Source organism: Panulirus ornatus, chromosome 48 (genome assembly GCF_036320965.1).
Source record: "Panulirus ornatus isolate Po-2019 chromosome 48, ASM3632096v1, whole genome shotgun sequence".
Lineage (NCBI taxonomy): Eukaryota > Metazoa > Arthropoda > Malacostraca > Decapoda > Palinuridae > Panulirus > Panulirus ornatus.
Genome location: NC_092271.1, coordinates 15370355 through 15397737, shown reverse-complemented (window position 1 = coordinate 15397737; position 27383 = coordinate 15370355). Strand labels below are relative to the sequence as shown.

The 27383-nt window shown below is 50.0% G+C and overlaps 1 protein-coding gene across 10 annotated transcripts in view; it reads right to left on the bottom strand.

Annotated features, from left to right (window-relative positions):
* The window catches only part of Sarm (sterile alpha and armadillo motif), a 652833-nt gene that overhangs the window by 112784 nt on the left and 512666 nt on the right, over positions 1-27383 (bottom strand). The gene's annotated exons all lie outside the window — the stretch shown is intronic.

The window sequence follows — 27383 nt, the reverse complement described above, 5'->3', positions numbered from 1 at the left end:
CTCAAGGAACTAAAACACATACTAAATCTATCACATACGCAGCACTGTTTCTCAGTACGTATATTGTCCGTTATCAGTTCTAAGACAGACAAAGATGCTACCATCACACGAGAATCTAACATTGACATTCATATACAAACGTACCCCAACACCCACAAATACGTATATACCAGTAAATATACATATATAAACGATCACGTAAACGCACGTATACATACGATAAGCAACCCCACACCATCACACAATACATTGACGCGGAGGGCGATGATTTCAGATTGCAAGACACCCGAGGTCACGTATATCACTTGTCTATTAACGTCAGAAACGCATTCTTGTCTTCCGACATCGTTGCTAATAATCATTGACGTATGAGAGAGAAAAGGAGACTCTCTTACATTGTCTTACTCATCAGTGAAGAGTTCTGAACTCTGTATAGAGAAATCGTTCATGCCGATAGCCAGCCGGGACACCGACAAAGACTAAGGAAAAAAAAAAATAGACGAAACATGACGAAGATGCATGAGATGTGAAAGCCAGTGTTCCGCGCCCGCTGAGGACGCTGGAACCGATGGAAACAACACACCCGCTCTCAGTGCTGTCGACCAAGAGGCCAAAACTTTATTTCATTACTGTGATACATATCCGAGGCCTCATCATGAACCAGGGAACACAGCAGCACAATGCACCCTGGCAACCGGCATGCCTTCGAACATCCAGGCCCGAACTCCTTATCAGACGTCGCTGCGTGTAAATGCAAATGCACCTCGAACTTACTGGACGTTCTGGACAATCATGATCACTAAAGACCACAAACCTATTAAACGATCCAGCGTATCAAAGCGTTTTCTCCTCACGACCAGACCCGACTACTGCAATCATCAGCTGAATGTTCTCGGTGAATGAAAGTGACAGAGGCAGCGACATATAGCGCACCCCAGGGACGTCGGATCACGGACCTCACGGATGGACGAGTCAAATCTCACCCATGCTCTCTTGCTTCTCCTGGCCGTTAAGTATCACTAAGACACGCAACACTACTCGTGTTACACACCAGTCAACAGATCAGTAGTACCTCATACCGTCCTACTGCGCTCGCTACCCCTGCTTCTCGACCAATAATACGTAGCATAAACACTCATAAGATGGTCATCGGTAGCTGCTTGGCGGACCACGAACAAAGCCAGTGTTTGCCACTGTTGCGTGGCGAGGTCTGTCCATACGGACCACGGGCACGACGTTCACCCATCCCCTCTGCTTCTACCTTCACTACAACGTTATTATGTACATTAATACGAGAGGACACACGTTCATCTGGCGATGACGTTCACCCCTTCCTGAACTGTCTGCTCGCTCCGTGCTGAATTGTCTGTTCACCCCGTGTTGAACTGTCTGTTCACCCCGTGTTGAACTGTCTGTTCACCCCGTGTTGAGCTGTCTGTGCACTCCGTGTTGAACTGGTTGTTCATCCCGTGCTGAACTGGCTGTTCGTCCCGTGCTGAACTGGCTGTTCGTCCCGTGCTGAACTGGCTGTTCATCCCGTGCTGAACTATCTGTTCACCCCGTGTTGAACTGTCTGTTCACCCCGTGTTGAACTGTCTGTTCACCCCGTGTTGAACTGTCTGTTCACCCCGTGTTGAACTGTCTGTTCACCCCGTGTTGAACTGTCTGTTCACCCCGTGTTGAACTGTCTGTTCACCCCGTGTTGAACTGTCTGTTCACCCCGTGTTGAACTGTCTGTTCACCCCGTGTTGAACTGTCTGTTCACCCCGTGTTGAACTGTCTGTTCACCCCGTGTTGAACTGTCTGTTCACCCCGTGTTGAACTGTCTGTTCACCCCGTGTTGAACTGTCTGTTCACCCCGTGTTGAACTGTCTGTTCACCCCGTGTTGAACTGTCTGTTCACCCCGTGTTGAACTGTCTGTTCACCCCGTGTTGAACTGTCTGTTCACCCCGTGTTGAACTGTCTGTTCACCCCGTGTTGAACTGTCTGTTCACCCCGTGTTGAACTGTCTGTTCACCCCGTGTTGAACTGTCTGTTCACCCCGTGTTGAACTGTCTGTTCACCCCGTGTTGAACTGTCTGTTCACCCCGTGTTGAACTGTCTGTTCACCCCGTGTTGAACTGTCTGTTCACCCCGTGTTGAACTGTCTGTTCACCCCGTGTTGAACTGTCTGTTCACCCCGTGTTGAACTGTCTGTTCACCCCGTGTTGAACTGTCTGTTCACCCCGTGTTGAACTGTCTGTTCACCCCGTGTTGAACTGTCTGTTCACCCCGTGTTGAACTGTCTGTTCACCCCGTGTTGAACTGTCTGTTCACCCCGTGTTGAACTGTCTGTTCACCCCGTGTTGAACTGTCTGTTCACCCCGTGTTGAACTGTCTGTTCACCCCGTGTTGAACTGTCTGTTCACCCCGTGTTGAACTGTCTGTTCACCCCGTGTTGAACTGTCTGTTCACCCCGTGTTGAACTGTCTGTTCACCCCGTGTTGAACTGTCTGTTCACCCCGTGTTGAACTGTCTGTTCACCCCGTGTTGAACTGTCTGTTCACCCCGTGTTGAACTGTCTGTTCACCCCGTGTTGAACTGTCTGTTCACCCCGTGTTGAACTGTCTGTTCACCCCGTGTTGAACTGTCTGTTCACCCCGTGTTGAACTGTCTGTTCACCCCGTGTTGAACTGTCTGTTCACCCCGTGTTGAACTGTCTGTTCACCCCGTGTTGAACTGTCTGTTCACCCCGTGTTGAACTGTCTGTTCACCCCGTGTTGAACTGTCTGTTCACCCCGTGTTGAACTGTCTGTTCACCCCGTGTTGAACTGTCTGTTCACCCCGTGTTGAACTGTCTGTTCACCCCGTGTTGAACTGTCTGTTCACCCCGTGTTGAACTGTCTGTTCACCCCGTGTTGAACTGTCTGTTCACCCCGTGTTGAACTGTCTGTTCACCCCGTGTTGAACTGTCTGTTCACCCCGTGTTGAACTGTCTGTTCACCCCGTGTTGAACTGTCTGTTCACCCCGTGTTGAACTGTCTGTTCACCCCGTGTTGAACTGTCTGTTCACCCCGTGTTGAACTGTCTGTTCACCCCGTGTTGAACTGTCTGTTCACCCCGTGTTGAACTGTCTGTTCACCCCGTGTTGAACTGTCTGTTCACCCCGTGTTGAACTGTCTGTTCACCCCGTGTTGAACTGTCTGTTCACCCCGTGTTGAACTGTCTGTTCACCCCGTGTTGAACTGTCTGTTCACCCCGTGTTGAACTGTCTGTTCACCCCGTGTTGAACTGTCTGTTCACCCCGTGTTGAACTGTCTGTTCACCCCGTGTTGAACTGTCTGTTCACCCCGTGTTGAACTGTCTGTTCACCCCGTGTTGAACTGTCTGTTCACCCCGTGTTGAACTGTCTGTTCACCCCGTGTTGAACTGTCTGTTCACCCCGTGTTGAACTGTCTGTTCACCCCGTGTTGAACTGTCTGTTCACCCCGTGTTGAACTGTCTGTTCACCCCGTGTTGAACTGTCTGTTCACCCCGTGTTGAACTGTCTGTTCACCCCGTGTTGAACTGTCTGTTCACCCCGTGTTGAACTGTCTGTTCACCCCGTGTTGAACTGTCTGTTCACCCCGTGTTGAACTGTCTGTTCACCCCGTGTTGAACTGTCTGTTCACCCCGTGTTGAACTGTCTGTTCACCCCGTGTTGAACTGTCTGTTCACCCCGTGTTGAACTGTCTGTTCACCCCGTGTTGAACTGTCTGTTCACCCCGTGTTGAACTGTCTGTTCACCCCGTGTTGAACTGTCTGTTCACCCCGTGTTGAACTGTCTGTTCACCCCGTGTTGAACTGTCTGTTCACCCCGTGTTGAACTGTCTGTTCACCCCGTGTTGAACTGTCTGTTCACCCCGTGTTGAACTGTCTGTTCACCCCGTGTTGAACTGTCTGTTCACCCCGTGTTGAACTGTCTGTTCACCCCGTGTTGAACTGTCTGTTCACCCCGTGTTGAACTGTCTGTTCACCCCGTGTTGAACTGTCTGTTCACCCCGTGTTGAACTGTCTGTTCACCCCGTGTTGAACTGTCTGTTCACCCCGTGTTGAACTGTCTGTTCACCCCGTGTTGAACTGTCTGTTCACCCCGTGTTGAACTGTCTGTTCACCCCGTGTTGAACTGTCTGTTCACCCCGTGTTGAACTGTCTGTTCACCCCGTGTTGAACTGTCTGTTCACCCCGTGTTGAACTGTCTGTTCACCCCGTGTTGAACTGTCTGTTCACCCCGTGTTGAACTGTCTGTTCACCCCGTGTTGAACTGTCTGTTCACCCCGTGTTGAACTGTCTGTTCACCCCGTGTTGAACTGTCTGTTCACCCCGTGTTGAACTGTCTGTTCACCCCGTGTTGAACTGTCTGTTCACCCCGTGTTGAACTGTCTGTTCACCCCGTGTTGAACTGTCTGTTCACCCCGTGTTGAACTGTCTGTTCACCCCGTGTTGAACTGTCTGTTCACCCCGTGTTGAACTGTCTGTTCACCCCGTGTTGAACTGTCTGTTCACCCCGTGTTGAACTGTCTGTTCACCCCGTGTTGAACTGTCTGTTCACCCCGTGTTGAACTGTCTGTTCACCCCGTGTTGAACTGTCTGTTCACCCCGTGTTGAACTGTCTGTTCACCCCGTGTTGAACTGTCTGTTCACCCCGTGTTGAACTGTCTGTTCACCCCGTGTTGAACTGTCTGTTCACCCCGTGTTGAACTGTCTGTTCACCCCGTGTTGAACTGTCTGTTCACCCCGTGTTGAACTGTCTGTTCACCCCGTGTTGAACTGTCTGTTCACCCCGTGTTGAACTGTCTGTTCACCCCGTGTTGAACTGTCTGTTCACCCCGTGTTGAACTGTCTGTTCACCCCGTGTTGAACTGTCTGTTCACCCCGTGTTGAACTGTCTGTTCACCCCGTGTTGAACTGTCTGTTCACCCCGTGTTGAACTGTCTGTTCACCCCGTGTTGAACTGTCTGTTCACCCCGTGTTGAACTGTCTGTTCACCCCGTGTTGAACTGTCTGTTCACCCCGTGTTGAACTGTCTGTTCACCCCGTGTTGAACTGTCTGTTCACCCCGTGTTGAACTGTCTGTTCACCCCGTGTTGAACTGTCTGTTCACCCCGTGTTGAACTGTCTGTTCACCCCGTGTTGAACTGTCTGTTCACCCCGTGTTGAACTGTCTGTTCACCCCGTGTTGAACTGTCTGTTCACCCCGTGTTGAACTGTCTGTTCACCCCGTGTTGAACTGTCTGTTCACCCCGTGTTGAACTGTCTGTTCACCCCGTGTTGAACTGTCTGTTCACCCCGTGTTGAACTGTCTGTTCACCCCGTGTTGAACTGTCTGTTCACCCCGTGTTGAACTGTCTGTTCACCCCGTGTTGAACTGTCTGTTCACCCCGTGTTGAACTGTCTGTTCACCCCGTGTTGAACTGTCTGTTCACCCCGTGTTGAACTGTCTGTTCACCCCGTGTTGAACTGTCTGTTCACCCCGTGTTGAACTGTCTGTTCACCCCGTGTTGAACTGTCTGTTCACCCCGTGTTGAACTGTCTGTTCACCCCGTGTTGAACTGTCTGTTCACCCCGTGTTGAACTGTCTGTTCACCCCGTGTTGAACTGTCTGTTCACCCCGTGTTGAACTGTCTGTTCACCCCGTGTTGAACTGTCTGTTCACCCCGTGTTGAACTGTCTGTTCACCCCGTGTTGAACTGTCTGTTCACCCCGTGTTGAACTGTCTGTTCACCCCGTGTTGAACTGTCTGTTCACCCCGTGTTGAACTGTCTGTTCACCCCGTGTTGAACTGTCTGTTCACCCCGTGTTGAACTGTCTGTTCACCCCGTGTTGAACTGTCTGTTCACCCCGTGTTGAACTGTCTGTTCACCCCGTGTTGAACTGTCTGTTCACCCCGTGTTGAACTGTCTGTTCACCCCGTGTTGAACTGTCTGTTCACCCCGTGTTGAACTGTCTGTTCACCCCGTGTTGAACTGTCTGTTCACCCCGTGTTGAACTGTCTGTTCACCCCGTGTTGAACTGTCTGTTCACCCCGTGTTGAACTGTCTGTTCACCCCGTGTTGAACTGTCTGTTCACCCCGTGTTGAACTGTCTGTTCACCCCGTGTTGAACTGTCTGTTCACCCCGTGTTGAACTGTCTGTTCACCCCGTGTTGAACTGTCTGTTCACCCCGTGTTGAACTGTCTGTTCACCCCGTGTTGAACTGTCTGTTCACCCCGTGTTGAACTGTCTGTTCACCCCGTGTTGAACTGTCTGTTCACCCCGTGTTGAACTGTCTGTTCACCCCGTGTTGAACTGTCTGTTCACCCCGTGTTGAACTGTCTGTTCACCCCGTGTTGAACTGTCTGTTCACCCCGTGTTGAACTGTCTGTTCACCCCGTGTTGAACTGTCTGTTCACCCCGTGTTGAACTGTCTGTTCACCCCGTGTTGAACTGTCTGTTCACCCCGTGTTGAACTGTCTGTTCACCCCGTGTTGAACTGTCTGTTCACCCCGTGTTGAACTGTCTGTTCACCCCGTGTTGAACTGTCTGTTCACCCCGTGTTGAACTGTCTGTTCACCCCGTGTTGAACTGTCTGTTCACCCCGTGTTGAACTGTCTGTTCACCCCGTGTTGAACTGTCTGTTCACCCCGTGTTGAACTGTCTGTTCACCCCGTGTTGAACTGTCTGTTCACCCCGTGTTGAACTGTCTGTTCACCCCGTGTTGAACTGTCTGTTCACCCCGTGTTGAACTGTCTGTTCACCCCGTGTTGAACTGTCTGTTCACCCCGTGTTGAACTGTCTGTTCACCCCGTGTTGAACTGTCTGTTCACCCCGTGTTGAACTGTCTGTTCACCCCGTGTTGAACTGTCTGTTCACCCCGTGTTGAACTGTCTGTTCACCCCGTGTTGAACTGTCTGTTCACCCCGTGTTGAACTGTCTGTTCACCCCGTGTTGAACTGTCTGTTCACCCCGTGTTGAACTGTCTGTTCACCCCGTGTTGAACTGTCTGTTCACCCCGTGTTGAACTGTCTGTTCACCCCGTGTTGAACTGTCTGTTCACCCCGTGTTGAACTGTCTGTTCACCCCGTGTTGAACTGTCTGTTCACCCCGTGTTGAACTGTCTGTTCACCCCGTGTTGAACTGTCTGTTCACCCCGTGTTGAACTGTCTGTTCACCCCGTGTTGAACTGTCTGTTCACCCCGTGTTGAACTGTCTGTTCACCCCGTGTTGAACTGTCTGTTCACCCCGTGTTGAACTGTCTGTTCACCCCGTGTTGAACTGTCTGTTCACCCCGTGTTGAACTGTCTGTTCATCACATACCAGGCAAGATGTATAACCCAGGATGGCTGACATCACATAACAGGCAAGATGTATGACCCAGGATGGCTGACATCACATAACAGGCAAGATGTATAACCCAGGATGGCTAACATCACATAACAGGCAAGATGTATAACCCAGGATGGCTGACATCACATAACAGGCAAGATGTATGACCCAGGATGGCTGACATCACATAACAGGCAAGATGTATGACCCAGGATGGCTGACATCACATAACAGGCAAGATGTATGACCCAGGATGGCTGACATCACATAACAGGCAAGATGTATAACCCAGGATGGCTGACATCACATAACAGGCAAGATGTATGACCCAGGATGGCTGACATCACATAACAGGCAAGATGTATAACCCAGGATGGCTGACATCACATAACAGGCAAGATGTATGACCCAGGATGGCTGACATCACATAACAGGCAAGATGTATGACCCAGGATGGCTGACATCACATAACAGGCAAGATGTATAACCCAGGATGGCTGACATCACATACCAGGCAAGATGTATGACCCAGGATGGCTGACATCACATACCAGGCAAGATGTATAACCCAGGATGGCTGACATCACATAACAGGCAAGATGTATAACCCAGGATGAGCAACGCTACGTCCCAGGCGACATACATAATTCGAACAGAAAAGAGTCGTCATCAAGAATACTTAAGACCCACTATGCTCTCCAGTACGTTCGACATGAAAGCCATGACCTCGGATGACCCAGAACAGGTCACAGCCGAGAAATCTGACCTAGCACGACCGAGAACGCGCCAGTGATAACCTCGTTAGGAATGATGGTTGGGCATTATAGCTCTGAGAAACGACATAACGCCGACAACATACAACCAACGAGCTGCATACGACGGGAGGAGACCTAACCTACCTCATATGACCTGCTTTGTTCCTCTCTGGCAAGACACAGCAGCTTCTTGGGTCGTAAAACACGAGAAACAAAAGGCTTCCAGGAATGTCGTGAAAATCCAGCGTAAAATACGAGTCAGTAAGATATAATTATATTATTAGTTCGTTGGTGGGGAGGGAGAAAATGATGGGGGGTTAGGCAGGAGAGGTGAAGTGTGGGAAGCAGAAATTAATCCTAAAGACGTGAGGTGTTGGTTTACTGCTGTGAGTGGTGTGCGACCCCGTATGCTCTCAGGAGGGGTGACCTGGTGCATGAGGGATGACCTGGTGTAAGAGGGGTGACCTGGTGCATGACGGGTGACCAGGTACATGACGGGTGACCTGGTATACTTCATCATTTACGGCTGAAGGTTCCTGGTTGTAACAGTAATATACAATATCGAGGTACACATGTGGTGTATGTTCATACCACATCAACGAAGTGATTAACTTCAGAGGACGAAGGAGCGGACTTCCGCTGAAACACTTGTATGTGATGTACTGAACCCTCGACCAGTCAAAGGCAAGGCAGCATTGCGTAAGGATCGTAACGTCGTGCTCAAGGGTCGTATCTTCGTGCTCAAGGGTCGTATCATCGTGCTCAAGGGTCGTATCGTCGTGCTCAAGGGTCGTATCATCGTGCTCAAGGGTCGTATCATCGTGCTCAAGGGTCGTATCGTCGTGCTCAAGGGTCGTATCATCGTGCTCAAGGGTCGTATCATCGTGCTCAAGGGTCGTATCATCGTGCTCAAGGGTCGTATCATCGTGCTCAAGGTCGTATCATCGTGCTCAAGGGTCGTATCTTCGTGCTCAAGGGTCGTATCTTCGTGCTCAAGGGTCGTATCATCGTGCTCAAGGTCGTATCATCGTGCTCAAGGGTCGTATCTTCGTGCTCAAGGGTCGTATCTTCGTGCTCAAGGGTCGTATCGTCGTGCTCAAGGGTCGTATCATCGTGCTCAAGGGTCGTATCATCGTGCTCAAGGTCGTATCATCGTGCTCAAGGTCGTATCATCGTGCTCAAGGTCGTATCATCGTGCTCAAGGTCGTATCATCGTGCTCAAGGTCGTATCATCGTGCTCAAGGGTCGTATCTTCGTGCTCAAGGGTCGTATCGTCGTGCTCAAGGGTCGTATCGTCGTGCTCAAGGGTCGTATCATCGTGCTCAAGGGTCGTATCGTCGTGCTCAAGGGTCGTATCATCGTGCTCAAGGTCGTATCATCGTGCTCAAGGTCGTATCATCGTGCTCAAGGTCGTATCATCGTGCTCAAGGTCGTATCATCGTGCTCAAGGTCGTATCATCGTGCTCAAGGTCGTATCATCGTGCTCAAGGTCGTATCATCGTGCTCAAGGTCGTATCATCGTGCTCAAGGTCGTATCATCGTGCTCAAGGGTCGTATCGTCGTGCTCAAGGGTCGTATCGTCGTGCTCAAGGTCGTATCATCGTGCTCAAGGGTCGTATCATCGTGCTCAAGGTCGTATCATCGTGCTCAAGGGTCGTATCTTCGTGCTCAAGGGTCGTATCATCGTGCTCAAGGTCGTATCATCGTGCTCAAGGTCGTATCATCGTGCTCAAGGTCGTATCATCGTGCTCAAGGTCGTATCATCGTGCTCAAGGGTCGTATCTTCGTGCTCAAGGGTCGTATCATCGTGCTCAAGGTCGTATCATCGTGCTCAAGGTCGTATCATCGTGCTCAAGGTCGTATCATCGTGCTCAAGGTCGTATCATCGTGCTCAAGGTCGTATCATCGTGCTCAAGGGTCGTATCGTCGTGCTCAAGGGTCGTATCATCGTGCTCAAGGTCGTATCATCGTGCTCAAGGGTCGTATCATCGTGCTCAAGGTCGTATCATCGTGCTCAAGGTCGTATCATCGTGCTCAAGGGTCGTATCATCGTGCTCAAGGTCGTATCATCGTGCTCAAGGTCGTATCATCGTGCTCAAGGTCGTATCATCGTGCTCAAGGTCGTATCATCGTGCTCAAGGGTCGTATCTTCGTGCTCAAGGGTCGTATCATCGTGCTCAAGGGTCGTATCGTCGTGCTCAAGGGTCGTATCATCGTGCTCAAGGTCGTATCATCGTGCTCAAGGTCGTATCATCGTGCTCAAGGTCGTATCATCGTGCTCAAGGTCGTATCATCGTGCTCAAGGGTCGTATCTTCGTGCTCAAGGGTCGTATCATCGTGCTCAAGGTCGTATCATCGTGCTCAAGGTCGTATCATCGTGCTCAAGGGTCGTATCTTCGTGCTCAAGGGTCGTATCATCGTGCTCAAGGGTCGTATCTTCGTGCTCAAGGGTCGTATCGTCGTGCTCAAGGGTCGTATCTTCGTGCTCAAGGGTCGTATCTTCGTGCTCAAGGGTCGTATCATCGTGCTCAAGGTCGTATCATCGTGCTCAAGGGTCGTATCTTCGTGCTCAAGGGTCGTATCATCGTGCTCAAGGGTCGTATCTTCGTGCTCAAGGGTCGTATCATCGTGCTCAAGGTCGTATCATCGTGCTCAAGGTCGTATCATCGTGCTCAAGGTCGTATCATCGTGCTCAAGGTCGTATCATCGTGCTCAAGGGTCGTATCTTCGTGCTCAAGGGTCGTATCATCGTGCTCAAGGTCGTATCATCGTGCTCAAGGTCGTATCATCGTGCTCAAGGTCGTATCATCGTGCTCAAGGTCGTATCATCGTGCTCAAGGTCGTATCATCGTGCTCAAGGGTCGTATCATCGTGCTCAAGGGTCGTATCATCGTGCTCAAGGTCGTATCATCGTGCTCAAGGTCGTATCATCGTGCTCAAGGGTCGTATCTTCGTGCTCAAGGGTCGTATCTTCGTGCTCAAGGGTCGTATCATCGTGCTCAAGGTCGTATCATCGTGCTCAAGGGTCGTATCTTCGTGCTCAAGGGTCGTATCTTCGTGCTCAAGGGTCGTATCTTCGTGCTCAAGGGTCGTATCATCGTGCTCAAGGTCGTATCATCGTGCTCAAGGTCGTATCATCGTGCTCAAGGGTCGTATCATCGTGCTCAAGGGTCGTATCGTCGTGCTCAAGGGTCGTATCTTCGTGCTCAAGGGTCGTATCATCGTGCTCAAGGTCGTATCATCGTGCTCAAGGTCGTATCATCGTGCTCAAGGGTCGTATCTTCGTGCTCAAGGGTCGTATCTTCGTGCTCAAGGGTCGTATCATCGTGCTCAAGGTCGTATCATCGTGCTCAAGGTCGTATCATCGTGCTCAAGGGTCGTATCATCGTGCTCAAGGGTCGTATCGTCGTGCTCAAGGGTCGTATCGTCGTGCTCAAGGGTCGTATCATCGTGCTCAAGGTCGTATCATCGTGCTCAAGGTCGTATCATCGTGCTCAAGGTCGTATCATCGTGCTCAAGGGTCGTATCATCGTGCTCAAGGGTCGTATCTTCGTGCTCAAGGGTCGTATCATCGTGCTCAAGGTCGTATCATCGTGCTCAAGGTCGTATCATCGTGCTCAAGGTCGTATCATCGTGCTCAAGGGTCGTATCGTCGTGCTCAAGGGTCGTATCATCGTGCTCAAGGGTCGTATCATCGTGCTCAAGGGTCGTATCATCGTGCTCAAGGGTCGTATCTTCGTGCTCAAGGGTCGTATCGTCGTGCTCAAGGGTCGTATCATCGTGCTCAAGGTCGTATCATCGTGCTCAAGGGTCGTATCGTCGTGCTCAAGGGTCGTATCGTCGTGCTCAAGGGTCGTATCATCGTGCTCAAGGTCGTATCATCGTGCTCAAGGGTCGTATCTTCGTGCTCAAGGGTCGTATCATCGTGCTCAAGGTCGTATCATCGTGCTCAAGGTCGTATCATCGTGCTCAAGGGTCGTATCTTCGTGCTCAAGGGTCGTATCATCGTGCTCAAGGTCGTATCATCGTGCTCAAGGGTCGTATCATCGTGCTCAAGGTCGTATCATCGTGCTCAAGGGTCGTATCGTCGTGCTCAAGGGTCGTATCGTCGTGCTCAAGGGTCGTATCATCGTGCTCAAGGTCGTATCATCGTGCTCAAGGTCGTATCATCGTGCTCAAGGTCGTATCATCGTGCTCAAGGGTCGTATCTTCGTGCTCAAGGGTCGTATCATCGTGCTCAAGGGTCGTATCGTCGTGCTCAAGGGTCGTATCATCGTGCTCAAGGGTCGTATCGTCGTGCTCAAGGGTCGTATCGTCGTGCTCAAGGGTCGTATCATCGTGCTCAAGGTCGTATCATCGTGCTCAAGGGTCGTATCGTCGTGCTCAAGGGTCGTATCATCGTGCTCAAGGTCGTAAGAGTATGAGAGGAGCGGTGACCAAGCCAACAAAACACTGCCTCCTCCTCCGACATGGGGGTCAGGTCACACGTTACTGACGCCGCATCAACGGCGACCAGGACAACCCTTCACGACCCGGCCCACAGATCTGCTGATGACGCCACGTACAAACGCCTCACCAGGAAAACTGTGACGTCACCAATTACGTCAGTCCCTGGCTACCAGGTCATCATCATCTACCCCGCCCACCCGCCGCTCCTCGCCACCACTTCCCCCCGACAACCAGGCTACGTATCCACCACACTCCTGTATTCCCAGAAGTTGACACCTAAACGAACGTCACACACACTCCCATGCCTCTCCAGCTCCACCTAGCCTCTCACCTGCAACACACCCTCCCACCCCGCTTGGACCCCACTCACCCTCTCCCTCTGAGACGTTCACACTCGTGCACCCCGCCATTCATATCCCTCTACACCTACACACCTCCATACACACCAGTGCCACAAAACTCGGTCACTCGCAGCTCAACTGTAACACATGTAACCAGCTGCACCCTTCCACAACCCTACAACTACCCAGCCGCACCCTTCCACAACCCTATATCTACCCAGTCGCACGCTTCCTCAGCCCTACATCTATTCACCCTCACCCTTCCACAACCTTACATCTACCCTGCCGTACCCTTCCATAACCCTACATCTACCCAGCCGCACCCTTCCACAGCCCTTCATCTACCCAGCCGCACCCTTCCACAGCTCCATATCAACACGGGCCCACACCTACCTCAATACACCCGATATCTGCCACAGCACACTTCTGGAGCCCTGGAGCGCTACGAATCCCCATACCTAACTAGAGCAACACAAGTGTTCACCGTGCACTCTCCCATCGTACACATTCATTCTATAAGCACACATATTCTCTCCAACTTTCACATAACCCTCAACAACATGTAACTCACATGACTGTCCTTAATTCTACATTTCCCTGCGGTTAGCTCTACGCGCCAGCCCTGCCTTAACGTCAAAATCTCGTCGTAAGTTCAGGAGATGGGGCACCACGAGGGTAAGCACTCCCTCTCTCTACACCATACCAATAACCCGACACATCTCAACACATCGGTGCCTTGTGACTTCCTACAGGCCCGTGGGGAATGCGACTCATCTGCAGGAACTGAAACTGGCAACTGCAGGACATGGAGGTGCTAGGAAGCACAGAGGAGGGAGGCAAGCAGGAACGAGATAGACGAAGAACTGGGAGTAGCAAGACCACATGGGAAGGGAAAGACAACAGAACACCTAGTGGTCCCTGACGAGGTTATCTACTGCAGGACATGAACAGCATCCTCAGTTCCTAACCTATCAGAAATAGAGAGTGGGTAATGGGAGGAGGAGGAGGAGGAGGAGGAGGAGGAGGAGGAGGAGAGGAGGAAGAAGAAGAGGAGGAAGAGAAGGAGGATGAAGTAGCTGCCACAGAGAAGAAATTGATTGTATCACCGTCTAGCTATGCAAGAGAACAGAAGCAAAAGAAAAATGATGACACAGTGTAGCTGAGGACCGGTTTATGATGGCGTACACTGGAGAACTGGTGTGAGGGAAGGTGAACGTGTGAACGTTGGGTGGGTAGTCTCGTCAGAGTAAATCAACAGAAACGGTGAAAGATTAAGGTACACTGATAACATGGCGGTCTACTGCCGGCCACAGGACTCAAAATGAGGGAAGTCAGTGAGGAAAGAGAGAGGCTGTATGTCTTTCCAGCGTTCCGTGGAGATAAGAAACAGAGATGACAAGACTGGAGAGGGACGGAGAGGAGAAGTGGGAACAAAAGACGTGAGGAAGAGGAGACATCAAGGAATGAAAAACAAACATGAGACAGTTGTGATTAACCACACCAGCAGACGTAGGGGGGAAGAATAACATAAATATGGTGTTTTCGTTATAGCTTTTACTCCAGCATAAGATCGTATCGCCCAGAAACATATGATTCACTCTATTCCTTATCTCCTTGAGCACGATGGTACAGTCTTTAAGCAGGACGGTACAGTCCTTAAGCACGACGGTACGGCCCTTGAATACGACGGTACGGTCCCTTAACCACGACGGTACCGCCCTTAAATGCGACGGTACAGTCCTTAAGCACGATGGTACCGCTCTTGAATACGACGGTACAGTCCTTAAGCACGACGGTACCACCCTTAAGCACGACGGTACGGTCCCTGAGCACGACAGTATGGCCTAAAGGTACGATGGCCTGGCCTCGGACCTGCCTCGGCCTTAGGGGTGTGACAAAGTAGTTACCTCCAGTCGGTAACACCCCAAAGAGGCAGGAACCACCTGTAGTTCCATCTGGGCGTCGCACCCTACCATAATCATCACCCCCCTCCCCTCCCTTAATAGGAGGTAACAATTTGTCTAAAGCCATGAGGAAGGTGAGGTGAGGTGAGGTGGGGTGGGGTAGCGGAGGTGGGGTGGTGGAGGAGGAGGAGGAAGGTTATAACACGTCCAGGTTTGACCGCCACCGCCTCAGCTACCGCGGGGAGTGGGGTGGGAGGTTACCGTTTGTGTAAATCCTTTGAAGGGCAAGCGGGTAAATTACGCCTGGGCCGCACGCCACCGCCACACCAAACCCCCCAAATCACTTACCACGTGAGGTATGAAAAGGCTTAAGGAGAGGAGGTGGGTGGGAGGAGGAGGGTTACAATGCGTCTGCGCTGCATGAGGCAACGCTTGCGAAGAGCCTTTGACGGAAGAGGGAGGGAGGGAAGGGAAGGAGGGGCAAGGGGGAGCGGAGCACGACACACGGACAATGGGGGTAAGACACCACAACGTGTTATCATGAGAGAGAGAAAAAGAGAAGTTGTTTCCATGAAGCAGATGACCCATACGTTTTCACTGAGGAGAAAGCCACACCATGTTATCACAAAGGAGGGGGGAAAAATACGTTATCACAAAGGAGGGGAAAAAATGTTATCATAAATGAAGAAAAAAAACACATGTGTGTGATCACACACACGCAAGATGTTATAACGAGAGAGAGAGAGAGAGAGAGAGAGAGAGAGAGAGAGAGAGAGAGAGAGAGAGTAAACAAACATCGAGAGGCTATCATTAAGGGGAAAAGAATCACAAAATGTTATCATTAAGAGGGGAAAAAATTATATAGTGAAGAGCAGGTAAACATAAAAACGAAGGATATCTAAAGTGAACTTAGCCCTCACGTACTTAACGCTGAGGGGGCTGCTGCTGCTGCTGCTGCTGCTGCTGTTCATACAGACTGACGGACACACAGGAAGTGAAGATACCCGCTGTGGAAAACGAACAGTCGGCCAGACAAAGAAAAACATGCACACCATCTGCATGGCTCCAATCGGTAAATGACTAATATTTTCTTGAACACGACTAAGAGTCTCTTGACTGACCGGCCACGAAAAAGAAAAGAAAATGTAGTAGTAATTTACGGTCATGCCTCAGAACGGTTTGGTGTATCAAATGGAGTGCCGCAGGGATCAAACTTGGGACCCATTTTCTTTCCGATATGTGGTAATGACACTGGCAAGAGTTAATCCAGCTCTGTCTTAAGGGTAACACTGCAACGGGCAATTAAATGTTGCGACCGCCTTCGACGAAGCGCCCGGCGGCGACATGAACGATCCACGATGTAACCTGGGAAAAAAAAAAAACCAAACTTGACTCACCCTCTCCATAACAAGACCAGCGACCACTCCTGGCTCAGGGTTGCACAACGTTGACTCACGGCAATTAGAGAAAGCTGTTCAGGGGGAGTGGGTGGCTAAATGTAGGGAAAGTTCAATGAGGAAAAAGCCGAATGAGAGAAAGGGAAGGAGAAAAAGGTATGTAAATGGGAGAGGATGAAGGAAAGAAAAATAAAGCTGTACACACGTAGATGTAGAGGGAAAAAGAAAGGAGCGGACAGGAGCAGGACGGTGATTCCCCCTTGCTAGACTGTCCGTGTTGAGCGTACTGAGTCACCGTGTCATGTGGGAGCCACAGCCACGCACGTTTTTGGAGAGCGTCAGCTGCGAAATATCTGAACGGCAGTCGAGTGTATGGATGAGGACAGATTGATCAAGTCCCTCAAATCCTAACTTTGGCACCAAACTAGAAAACTTAGAATATGCTTCTCAAGTTTGGTCACCGCACTTGAGCAGGAGAAAATAGAACTAATAGAGAAGATCCAGAGGAGGGTCGACATAGATGGTGTTCAAATTTAACAGTGCTAAAAAATAGGGAAAGGTCAGGGGACTTACAATTTCCCACCATGGGGAGGAAAATGAGTAAGGGGTGACTTGATCACAAGATTTAACAGTGAACAGTTTTTCGGATGGTTTCAGGATAGAACAACCAGAGGCCATGGCACGATATGAAGCAAGAAACGTATACAAACTGAAGATAAACAGAATAAACTGAACTGATGAAACTGCGAACGTGGACAACATACAACAAATTAACGGATAAAATTCCCGTGCTGTAAAATGGGTGGTCACACACACACACACACACACACACACACACACACACACACACACACACACACGGGGCCACAGCTGATGGTCGGGTCGATAGCAGCCACATCAGACTAGTGTGCCCGAGGGAGGCCACCTCACAGTGCCAAGCCTTCACATGAGTACTCTACAGTACCTCATCCTTCCGCACGACAGCACGCTTCTTGAATACGACGGTACCACCCAGGGCTAGGTTACGACGGTACGGCTCTGAAGCACGACGGTACGAGCCATGGTTACTTTACGACGGTGCGGCTCTGAAGCACGACGGTACGAGCCATGGTTACTTTACGACGGTACGGCCCTGAAGCACGACGGTACGAGCCATAGTTACTTTACGACGGTACGGCTCTGAAGCACGACGGTACGAGCCATGGTTAGGTTACGACGGTACGGCTCTGAAGCACGACGGTACGAGCCATGGTTAGGTTACGACGGTACGGCTCTGAAGCACGACGGTACGAGCCATGGTTAGGTTACGACGGTACGGCTCTGAAGCACGACGGTACGAGCCATGGTTAGGTTACGACGGTACGGCTCTGAAGCACGACGGTACGAGCCATGGTTAGGTTACGACGGTACGGCTCTGAAGCACGACGGTACGAGCCATGGTTACTTTACGAAGGTACGGTTCTGAAGCACGACGGTACGAGCCATGGTTACTTTACGACGGTACGGCTCTGAAGCACGACGGTACGGCTCTGAAGCACGACGGTACGAGCCATGGTTACTTTACAACGGTACGGCTCTGAAGCACGACGGTGCGAGCCATGGGTACGTCGGTTTGACCTTTGAAGTGATCCGTAAGGCCAGGTCGCCATACCCACGGGTCGTGCATTTGTGCTCCGGGGTTGCATTAAAGTGTGACAATCCGTGATGCGTAAAGTGAGTGCGTAAGCTTCCAGCGCGTCACATGAGGATATCTAAAGCCTTCAAAACAGTTGATAGCTAAGTGTTACCTTACCGTTACCATCTGACTTGCATACGAGGCAGCCTGGGGGCGGTGGTCGCCAGTCAGTGTACGTACCATCTGTGAGGAGAAGAACTGAGTGCGTTTGTAAGATATGTTCGCCATCCCCTTCCAGCACACGTGTACAACCTGGTGGCACGTGCTGGCGAGCATGACAATGCCGCTGCTACCTTGGGCCGGAACTCCACTCGTGACCATGATTTGCGTGCCCTTATGGCAGGGAAAAATAATACACTATATAATCCACAAGTGAGGGGAAAAAAAGGTCTTTGCCGCGCGTCTGGATACGGACGTCTCTACGCGTTGGGGAACAATACAAGACTGAGCTACGTAGTCCTAGAATCGGTACATACACGAATACGATCAACACTACGGCCTAACGCAAAACGTAAAAACGATCAAGAGATACGTGAGGCGACCAGGCAACTAGGAACGTTTGGATCCATGAAACGTGTGGACTCATGTTGACGGGGCAGCCACTGAAGCGCGCGGGTTTGAGCCGCTCTTGTCCTGGTCCTTCCCTCACACTTGTCCCCGCTCATGAGACGTCCCCGGGTGTCCATCCCTGCATTCCTCGCTCACCCCTACCGTGCAGCGCGGCAGATCCTCACGTCACAGGATCAGCGACGTTAAGTCTGCGTCAGCATTCGCCCTAGACGGTACCACCATCCGCCTGCACTCTCCTACCGGCTACAACAGGGAGAGAATGACGTGTCCTGAGAAGGCTCTTACGTCAGGCAGCCTGGGGCAGGAAATCACAAGTTACTTTCACTACATCCGGCATGTTAAGCAGGAGGCGAGAAGGCCGCTTCCTCTAGCAGGGTACTACAGCCATGGGCAGGAAATTGCCCACGTTGGAAGAACGATCTAAAAGTGGGGTGATGATCCAAGGCGACCTTGTCCCCACTGCTGGATCTTGCATCGACCTATTTTCCTGTCACCCGCCAAACAGACTTGGGAAATCTAGAACACTTATGACCATCCTTTTGTCGCTGACCATCAGGTCTTCTGTTACCTGGCTTTCCCACGTATTCCTGCTTTTACTGTCCTCCACTAGATAACCTAGTCATAGACGATCGGGTCTTGCGTCGTCTTATTGTCTAACACACACACACACACACACACACACACACACACACACACACACACACACACACACACACACAGCTCTTCCTGAAGTATCTATAGAAAGATGACAGAATGTTTATTTCTGTGATCAAGTTCCGCCTGTGTTATCGACCTCAGACTGTCATTTGACCGCGTCCACGCCTCTCACGGATGACAAATGTACCTGTGAAGTTATCATAGCGTTCCTCAGTTATCTCTATACCTGTTATCTACGCCCTTCCGTGCCCGTCGACTCATCCGGCCCCAGCACGCAGGCGAGACCGACCCACTTCACCCAACTTTTATCACGTAACAATTCGCTTCTTCCAACCCGTCATGCACCACATGACGTCACATACATATCTCTCACCCTACGTCACTGCCTGTGTCACAGCGGCCCCCTCGAAGTCACGGGACGTCTGTGTACGTGACTGGCAGACGCTTAGAGGAAGTACTCAGTAGTGAACGTAGTCACTGACACTCCCCCCTGGGTCGGAAACTCGTTTTATCCGTGTATGAGAAGAGAGAGAGAGAGAGAGAGAGAGAGAGAGAGAGAGAGAGAGAGAGAGAGAGAGAGAGAGAGAGAGTGTATGTGTGTGTGTGTGTGTTCGGACATGACCCCGAACGGGACGATATTCTACGGGGTGTCTCTACATGACCCAGACATCAGTTATCAGCGAGATGAGTAATGGGACAAGTTTGCCTCATTACAATAAGTCCTTCTTAGATGTAACGAATCTAACCTGAAAAATAGATGTCATTTTAACCCCTTGAGCAGAACGTGACGATTCTTGACCTCTGACCTGACCCTCGAGGGTCAGATCAAGGGTGATGTCATCATACAGAAGGGTCAGCAGACAGATGGCTTGGGGCAGGGAGATGGTGAGGCTAGCATCAGACAGGTGGATTGGTGAGGGAAGTGATGAAACTAGAGATTGGCAGATGGTTTGGTGCAACCATCATTGTCTACCAGTTGGTCGCCGCGATGGCCTGGTGCAGCCATCATTGTCTACCAGTTGGTCGCCGTGATGGCCTGGTGCAGCCATCATTGTCTACCAGTTGGTCGCCGCGATGGCCTGGTGCAACCATCATTGTCTACCAGTTGGTCGCCGCGATGGCCTGGTGCAGCCATCATTGTCTACCAGTTGGTCGCCGCGATGGCCTGGTGCAACCATCATTGTCTACCAGGTGGTCGCCGTGATGGCCTGGTGCAACCATCATTGTCTACCAGTTGGTCGCCGCCAACCTTCCTCTCTTCATACCAATCTGTCAACTACTCCTTGTATCAGCTTACTCTATTTCCCTCATTCTGTTCGCGTCTATGCTGTTTTCTGTGTCTCTTTCATCTGCAAAGGCAATTCTAAGCTGCTTCCCCAGACTGTATGTGGCTACCTGGTATATCACGAAGCAGGTGTGTGGACACAAAGTAATACGGCTGGTGGCTGGTGGCTTCATGACACCATGAGTTGTAGATGCCTCATGTAATGGTGCAGGTATGTGGCTGATTGTGAGGCCGTATGGTATCGTGAGGCAGGTGTGTGGCATCATGGTATAATGGGGTAAATATGTCGGTACATGGTATCATGAGGCAGATGCATGGGTGCATTCCATCATGAGGCAGGTGTGTGGCTGTATGGTATCATAAGTGAGGTGTGTGGGTGCTCGGGTTCCCAGAGCCATCCACATACCACCTCACTGTTCCCCCAAGCTGTACACCACCACACCTCCAGCAGCACCGTCGAGCCTCACGTCCTCCACTCTCATGTCCCATTGTCACACCGGCCGGGGTGCACGTCGGCGTCAGGTAGAAACACAGCTCAACCCTCTCGCTGTGATAATAGGGGAAATCCTGAAAGAGCAACGTGCAGTCAAGGCTTTCTCGACATTTTTCGAAAGCAGCTCGGAGGTCCCCTAACCAGCGAGGGGTGGAGAGAGCTGCCTCCAGGCGGTAAACAGCTCAAACTTAAAACATATGAAGGTTGTTATGTCAAGATGTACTGTGTTCGTGTGCGTAAATTATGGGAGTATAATTTCTTTTTTTTTCTAACAAGTATTTACGAGTCGGCAACATAAGGCTGCTAAGCCTCCCTTTGAGACCCCTTTAAATCCAGCGCTTACGTGTATTTACGAGTTGGCAACACCTAGTTGTTTAACATCCCTGAATCACGGCGTTTTTTCTTTTTTCTTCGCCCTTTACAACTTGTTCATTATCATACATAGCGACGGGAATAGATAAAAGCAAGCAAGTATGAATATATACATGTGTATGTATGTAATGTCTGCGTATGTGTATGTATATGCACGTATATGCTAATGTGTTTATGCATGTATGTATGCGTGTGTGAGCGTTTATGTATATGCATGTGTATTTGAGTGGATGGTCTATTTCTTCGTCTATTTCCTGGCTCTACTATTATATATATATATATATATATATATATATATATATATATATATATATATATATATATATATATATATATATATATATTTTTTTTTTTTTTTATTTTGCTTTGTCGCTGTCTCCCGCGCCTGCGAGGTAGCGCAAGGAAACAGACGAAAGAAGTGGCCCAACCCACCCTCACACACATGCACACACACACACGTCCACACACGCAAACATACACACCCACACATCCCAACGTACACACATATATACACACACAGACACACACATATACACACATGCACACAATTCACACTGTCTGCCCCTACTCACCCCCATCGCCACCCCGCCACACACGGAATAACATCCCCCTCCCCCCTCACGTGCGCGAGGCAGCGCCAGGAAAAGACAACAAAGGCCCCACTCGCTCACACTCAGTCTCCAGCTGTCATGCAATAATGCCCGAAACCACAGCTCCTTTTCCACATCCAGGCCCCACAGAACTTTCCATGGTTTACCCCAGACGCTTCACATGCCCTGATTCAATCCATTGACAGCACGTCGACCCCGATATACCACATCGATCCAATTCACTCTATTCCTTGCCCGCCTTACACCCTCCTGCATGTTCAGGCCCCGATCACTCAAAATCTTTTTCACTCCATCTTTCCACCTCCAATTTGGTCGCCTACTTCTCGTTACCTCCACCTCCGACACATATATCCTCTTGGTCAATCTTTCCTCACTCATTCTCTCCATGTGCCCAAACCATTTCAAAACACCCTCGTCTGCTCTCTCAACCACGCGCTTTTTATTTCCACACATCTCTCTTACCCTTACATTACTTACTCGATCAAACAATCTCACACCACATATTGTCCTCAAACATCTAATTTCCTGAACATCCACCCTTCTGCGCACAACTCTATCCATATATATATATATATATATATATATATATATATATATATATATATACATATATATATATATATATATATATATATATATTCCTATGAGTCCACGGGGAAAAATGAAGCACGATAAGTTCCCAAGTGCAATTTCGTGTAATAATCACAACATCAGGAGAAACACAAGAGAGAAATAAGTCAGTTGATATACATCGAGCAGACGAAGCTAGGACGCAATTTGGACAATCGCATGTTTATCAAAAGGATCACTCGCAAAATTGTGATCCTTTCCAATATATATATATATATATATATATATATATATATATATATATATATATATATATATATATATATATATATATATGATGGTAACATACAATGCTTTTGACGAATACCCATGAGACAACGCGGTACTGCTTGGCGTCCCTTCAAATCCAACCATCTACAAAATGTCATGTACGTTACGATGCCTTCATCATTACGAGGGTACAGGGCAAGAGATGTGTTACATATGGGGAAGCTGATGTCATCTGCAGACATCATCAATAAATGCTTCATTGTCATTACTCTCTCTCTCTCTCTCTCTCTCTCTCTCTCTCTCTCTCTCTCTCTCTCTCTCTCTCAGCTATCAGATGTTTCTTCTCTTTTTCTTTTTAAAGACACATCAATGCCAGGTGTGGGAAACTTCTTTACGGTCCTGCCTTGATAACGAAGCAGTAAAAGAAAGAAAAAAAAAGGGGGGGGGGGGGAGAAAACCTGATTTAAACGTTCATATTCTGATGTAAATCTGACATTCTCTGGGAAGGCAGATGGTTAATTCAATAAAAGACTAAAGGGTTAAGTCCGTAAAGACGACGATGCCATCCTTCAGCACCAATATACACGACCCTTGAGTATGATGACCCGGTCTCCGACTTAACCCTCAAGGGTAAGCTCAAAGGAAAAGCAATCCTTGAGTATGATGGCCCGGTCTCTGACTTAACAATCAAGGGTAAGGTCATAGAACTAGCGACCCTTGAGTAAGATGGTCTGGTCTAATACTTGACCCTTAAGGGTAAGGTCAGAGGACAAGCAATCCTTGAGTATGATGACCCGGTCTCCGACTTAACCCTCAAGGGTAAGCTTAAAGGACAAGCAATCCTTGAGTATGATGGCCCGGTCTCCGACTTAACCCTCAAGGGTAAGGTCAAAGGACAAGCAATCCTTGAGTATGATGGCCCGGTCTCCGACTTAACCCTCAAGGGTAAGGTCAAAGGACAAGCAATCCTTGAGTATGATGGCCCGGTCTCTGACTTAACCCTCAAGGGTAAGGTCAAAGGACAAGCAATCCTTGAGTATGATGACCCGGTCTCCGGCTTAACCCTCAAGGGTAAGGTCGTAGAACTAGCAACCCTTGAGTAAGATGATCTGGTCTAATACTTGACCCTTAAGGGTAAAGTCAAAGGACAAGCAATCCTTGAGTATGATGGCCCCGGTCTCCGACTTGATCCTCAAGGGTAAGGTCAAAGGAATAGCAACCCTTGAGTATGATGACCTCTGTCTCCTACTTGACCCCAAAGGAGGGTAAGATCAAAGGTCTAGCGTTTATCTAAGTCACTCTACCTCAATCTCGAAGCACGACAGGTTCAGCGAGTAGTGTATGTACGTTACTCTTGCCAACACACGAAGACCAGGAGGATATTAAGGTATATCTTGGTTTACGTTGAGTGGCACACAGCACACTGGGCCCGGTACCATCATGACCACAGTCTGTACAGCTCTAGCCAATTGTACGTTCGAGAGGCAGCCAAATCGTTTCTGAACCCATGAAGCAGGACTGTGTAGCATACGTGTTGCAAGCCTAGCGGCCACGAACGTTCCTCAAGCCAAGCAGCCTCCTTCCTGCCTGCAATGCACTCATCCTCTTGCATAAGAATTTCATTCACAGATTCAGATTCGTATTACGTGAGTGTGAATCATAAAGACGATACTACAAGATGACATGTACCATTCTGGGGTGTTGTGGGGGTACTCAGATAATCACAGCTACGTCTCTTCCTTGTATGTCGACTGACTGCCCAACGTCTTCTGCCTCATTCTTGTTTCTCCTCTGACGATGTGATTATTACACGAAGGTGCGCTTGTGAACTTGTGTTTCATTTTCCTGGAGGCTAAATGCAATTCATAAACACACACACACACACACACACACACACACATATATATATATATATATATATATATATATATATATATATATATATATATATATATATATATATATATATATTGTCATTATTATTATCATTATACTCTGTCGCTGTCTCCCGCGTTAGCGAGGTAGCGCAAGGAAACATTCGTTAAAAAATGATCCATACTGTATGATATATTCAGTGGCCACTCTGGATATACATCAGAATTTGTCGAGCACAAGACACACTATCGTTACTGCGCTTTGGGCCCGCCGCTTGCTAGCCGGGCCAAGCCTGAACCAGGCGGCCTCCAACGGACCCGCCACCAAAATGATTCTTCGTTTCGACTTTTTTTTCCCCCCCCGGCAGCGTGGACACCCGATCCTCGCCTAATGGACGATTGTATCACCCACAGAAGAAACGTGTCTCCTCTAATGACCAGGCAGGAACTGGGCAAAGGTAAACGTGAGGTTGTGGGGTTCCAGGCAGGCAGGCAGGCAGGCAGGCAGCAGCAATGGGCATAATGTCCAATAGTTTGTGTTTGCAAGATTGCATCTCCTCGAGCCACTTCATGCACGAAAGCAAAAATTAGCGCTGCACCCACCCAGAGGTTAATGGTTGTCTCACGGGCTTCAGAGACTCGGGAGGGAGGGAAGGAGGGGGTGCAAACCCACATAATGAAGAGTACATACAGTGGATGTCAACAACAAGGCAATACGTGCCACTTTAATGCACACTGGGGAAAAAAAAAAGAGGAGGAGGAGGGAAGAATTTGTCGGCACCAGATAACAGAACCATGCTCGAGATCTCAAGACAAAATCTTGGGAGTAAGAAGTGAATAATCTAGACATCGAAGAGAGTTAGCTAATGTCACTGCACACAAGCAGGAGGGCAACAGGTGCACCGTGACATTATCAAGAGAGAGAGAGAGAGAGAGAGAGAGAGAGAGAGAGAGAGAGAGAGAGAGAGAGAGAGAGAGAGAAACCCACCCTCTCACACCTGGACAATAATAACACACAGACGGCCATCGAGGCGGAGGCTAGGAGGTTAAGGCTGACCTATGGCCTCCTGGCACATAGGGGGAAGGTGGGGACGTGCGTGGCAGAAACCCTCCGCTGCAGTGACACGGGGAGAACAGGAAGACACACCGCCCATGATCACTGTTACACACGTTGGTGGGTGGACGGGTGTGGGCGGTGAAGGACTCTCTCAATGTTGGCAGGGGTGTGTCTGCCGTAGGCACCAGTGACGTACAGGTGAATTATCAGAGACACGAGAAAGGAAACTGATGGACAACCATTATCAAGAGGACTGGGATAGTAGACTTGGGTAAGGATTATGTCCTGATTCATCCGTATCTAACAAGTGAGGTGGGAGGGGCCGGACAAGCTAATGGCTCAGGAGATAGCAGTGGGTCACCACACGAGAAGGTGCAAGTGGAGGGGCCAGCCAGCAGCGGGTCACCACACGAGAAGGTGCAGGTGTAGGGGCCAGCCAGCAGTGGGTCACCACGCTAGGGTGGTGCAGGTGTAGGGGCCAGCCAGCAGTGGGTCACCACGCTAGGGTGGTGCAGGTGTAGGGGCCAGCCAGCAGCGGGTCACCACACTAGGTGGTGCAGGTGTAGGGGCCAGCCAGCAGCGGGTCACCACACCAGGTTGGTGCAGGTGTAGGGGCCAGCCAGCAGCGGGTCACCACACTAGGTGGTGCAGATGGAGGGGCCAGCCAGCAGCGGGTCACCACACGAGAAGGTGCAGGTGGAGGGGCCAGCCAGCAGCGGGTCACCACACCAGGTTGGTGCAGGTGTAGGGGCCAGCCAGCAGTGGGTCACCACACTAGGTGGTGCAGATGGAGGGGCCAGCCAGCAGCGGGTCACCACACGAGAAGGTGCAGGTGTAGGGGCCAGCCAGCAGCGGGCCACCACACTAGGTGGTGCAGGTGGAGGGGCCAGCCAGCATGTGGTACAGGTGGCGCTGTGTTTCCTCCACCACAATAACCAGATCAGCTTCCTAGCTCACTGCTGCACCAGCTCACCTTCCCCTACCACCTGCTTGCCCTTCTACCCAGCATCCTAAGCTCTGTTTCCTTGCTGAATACATGACAAATACACGACAAATCCTCACAGTACTGACAGCTTCCCCAGATACCAAAATACAACCTTAATGGCAGTTACTGGTATTAAACCCTCATGCCATTACGATAACTGGCAGTTACTGGTATTAAACCCTCATGCCATTACGATAACTGGCAGTTACTGGTATTGAACCCTCAAGCCATTACGATAACTGGCAGTTACTGGTATTGAACCCTCATGCCATTACGAAAACTGGGAGTTACTGGTATTGAACCCTCATGCCATTACGATAACTGGCAGTTACTGGTATTGAACCCTCATGCCATTACGATAACTGGCAGTTACTGGTATTAAACCCTCAAGCCATTACGATAACTGGCAGTTACTGGTATTGAACCCTCATGCCATTACGATAACTGGCAGTTACTGGTATTGAACCCTCATGCCATTACGATAACTGGCAGTTACTGGTATTGAACCCTCATGCCATTACGATAACTGGCAGTTACTGGTATTGAACCCTCATGCCATTACGATAACTGGCAGTTACTGGTATTGAACCCTCATGCCATTACGATAACTGGCAGTTACTGGTATTGAACCCTCATGCCATTACGATAACTGGCAGTTACTGGTATTGAACCCTCATGCCATTACGATAACTGGCAGTTACTGGTATTGAACCCTCATGCCATTACGATAACTGGCAGTTACTGGTATTGAACCCTCATGCCATTACGATAACTGGCAGTTACTGGTATTAAAC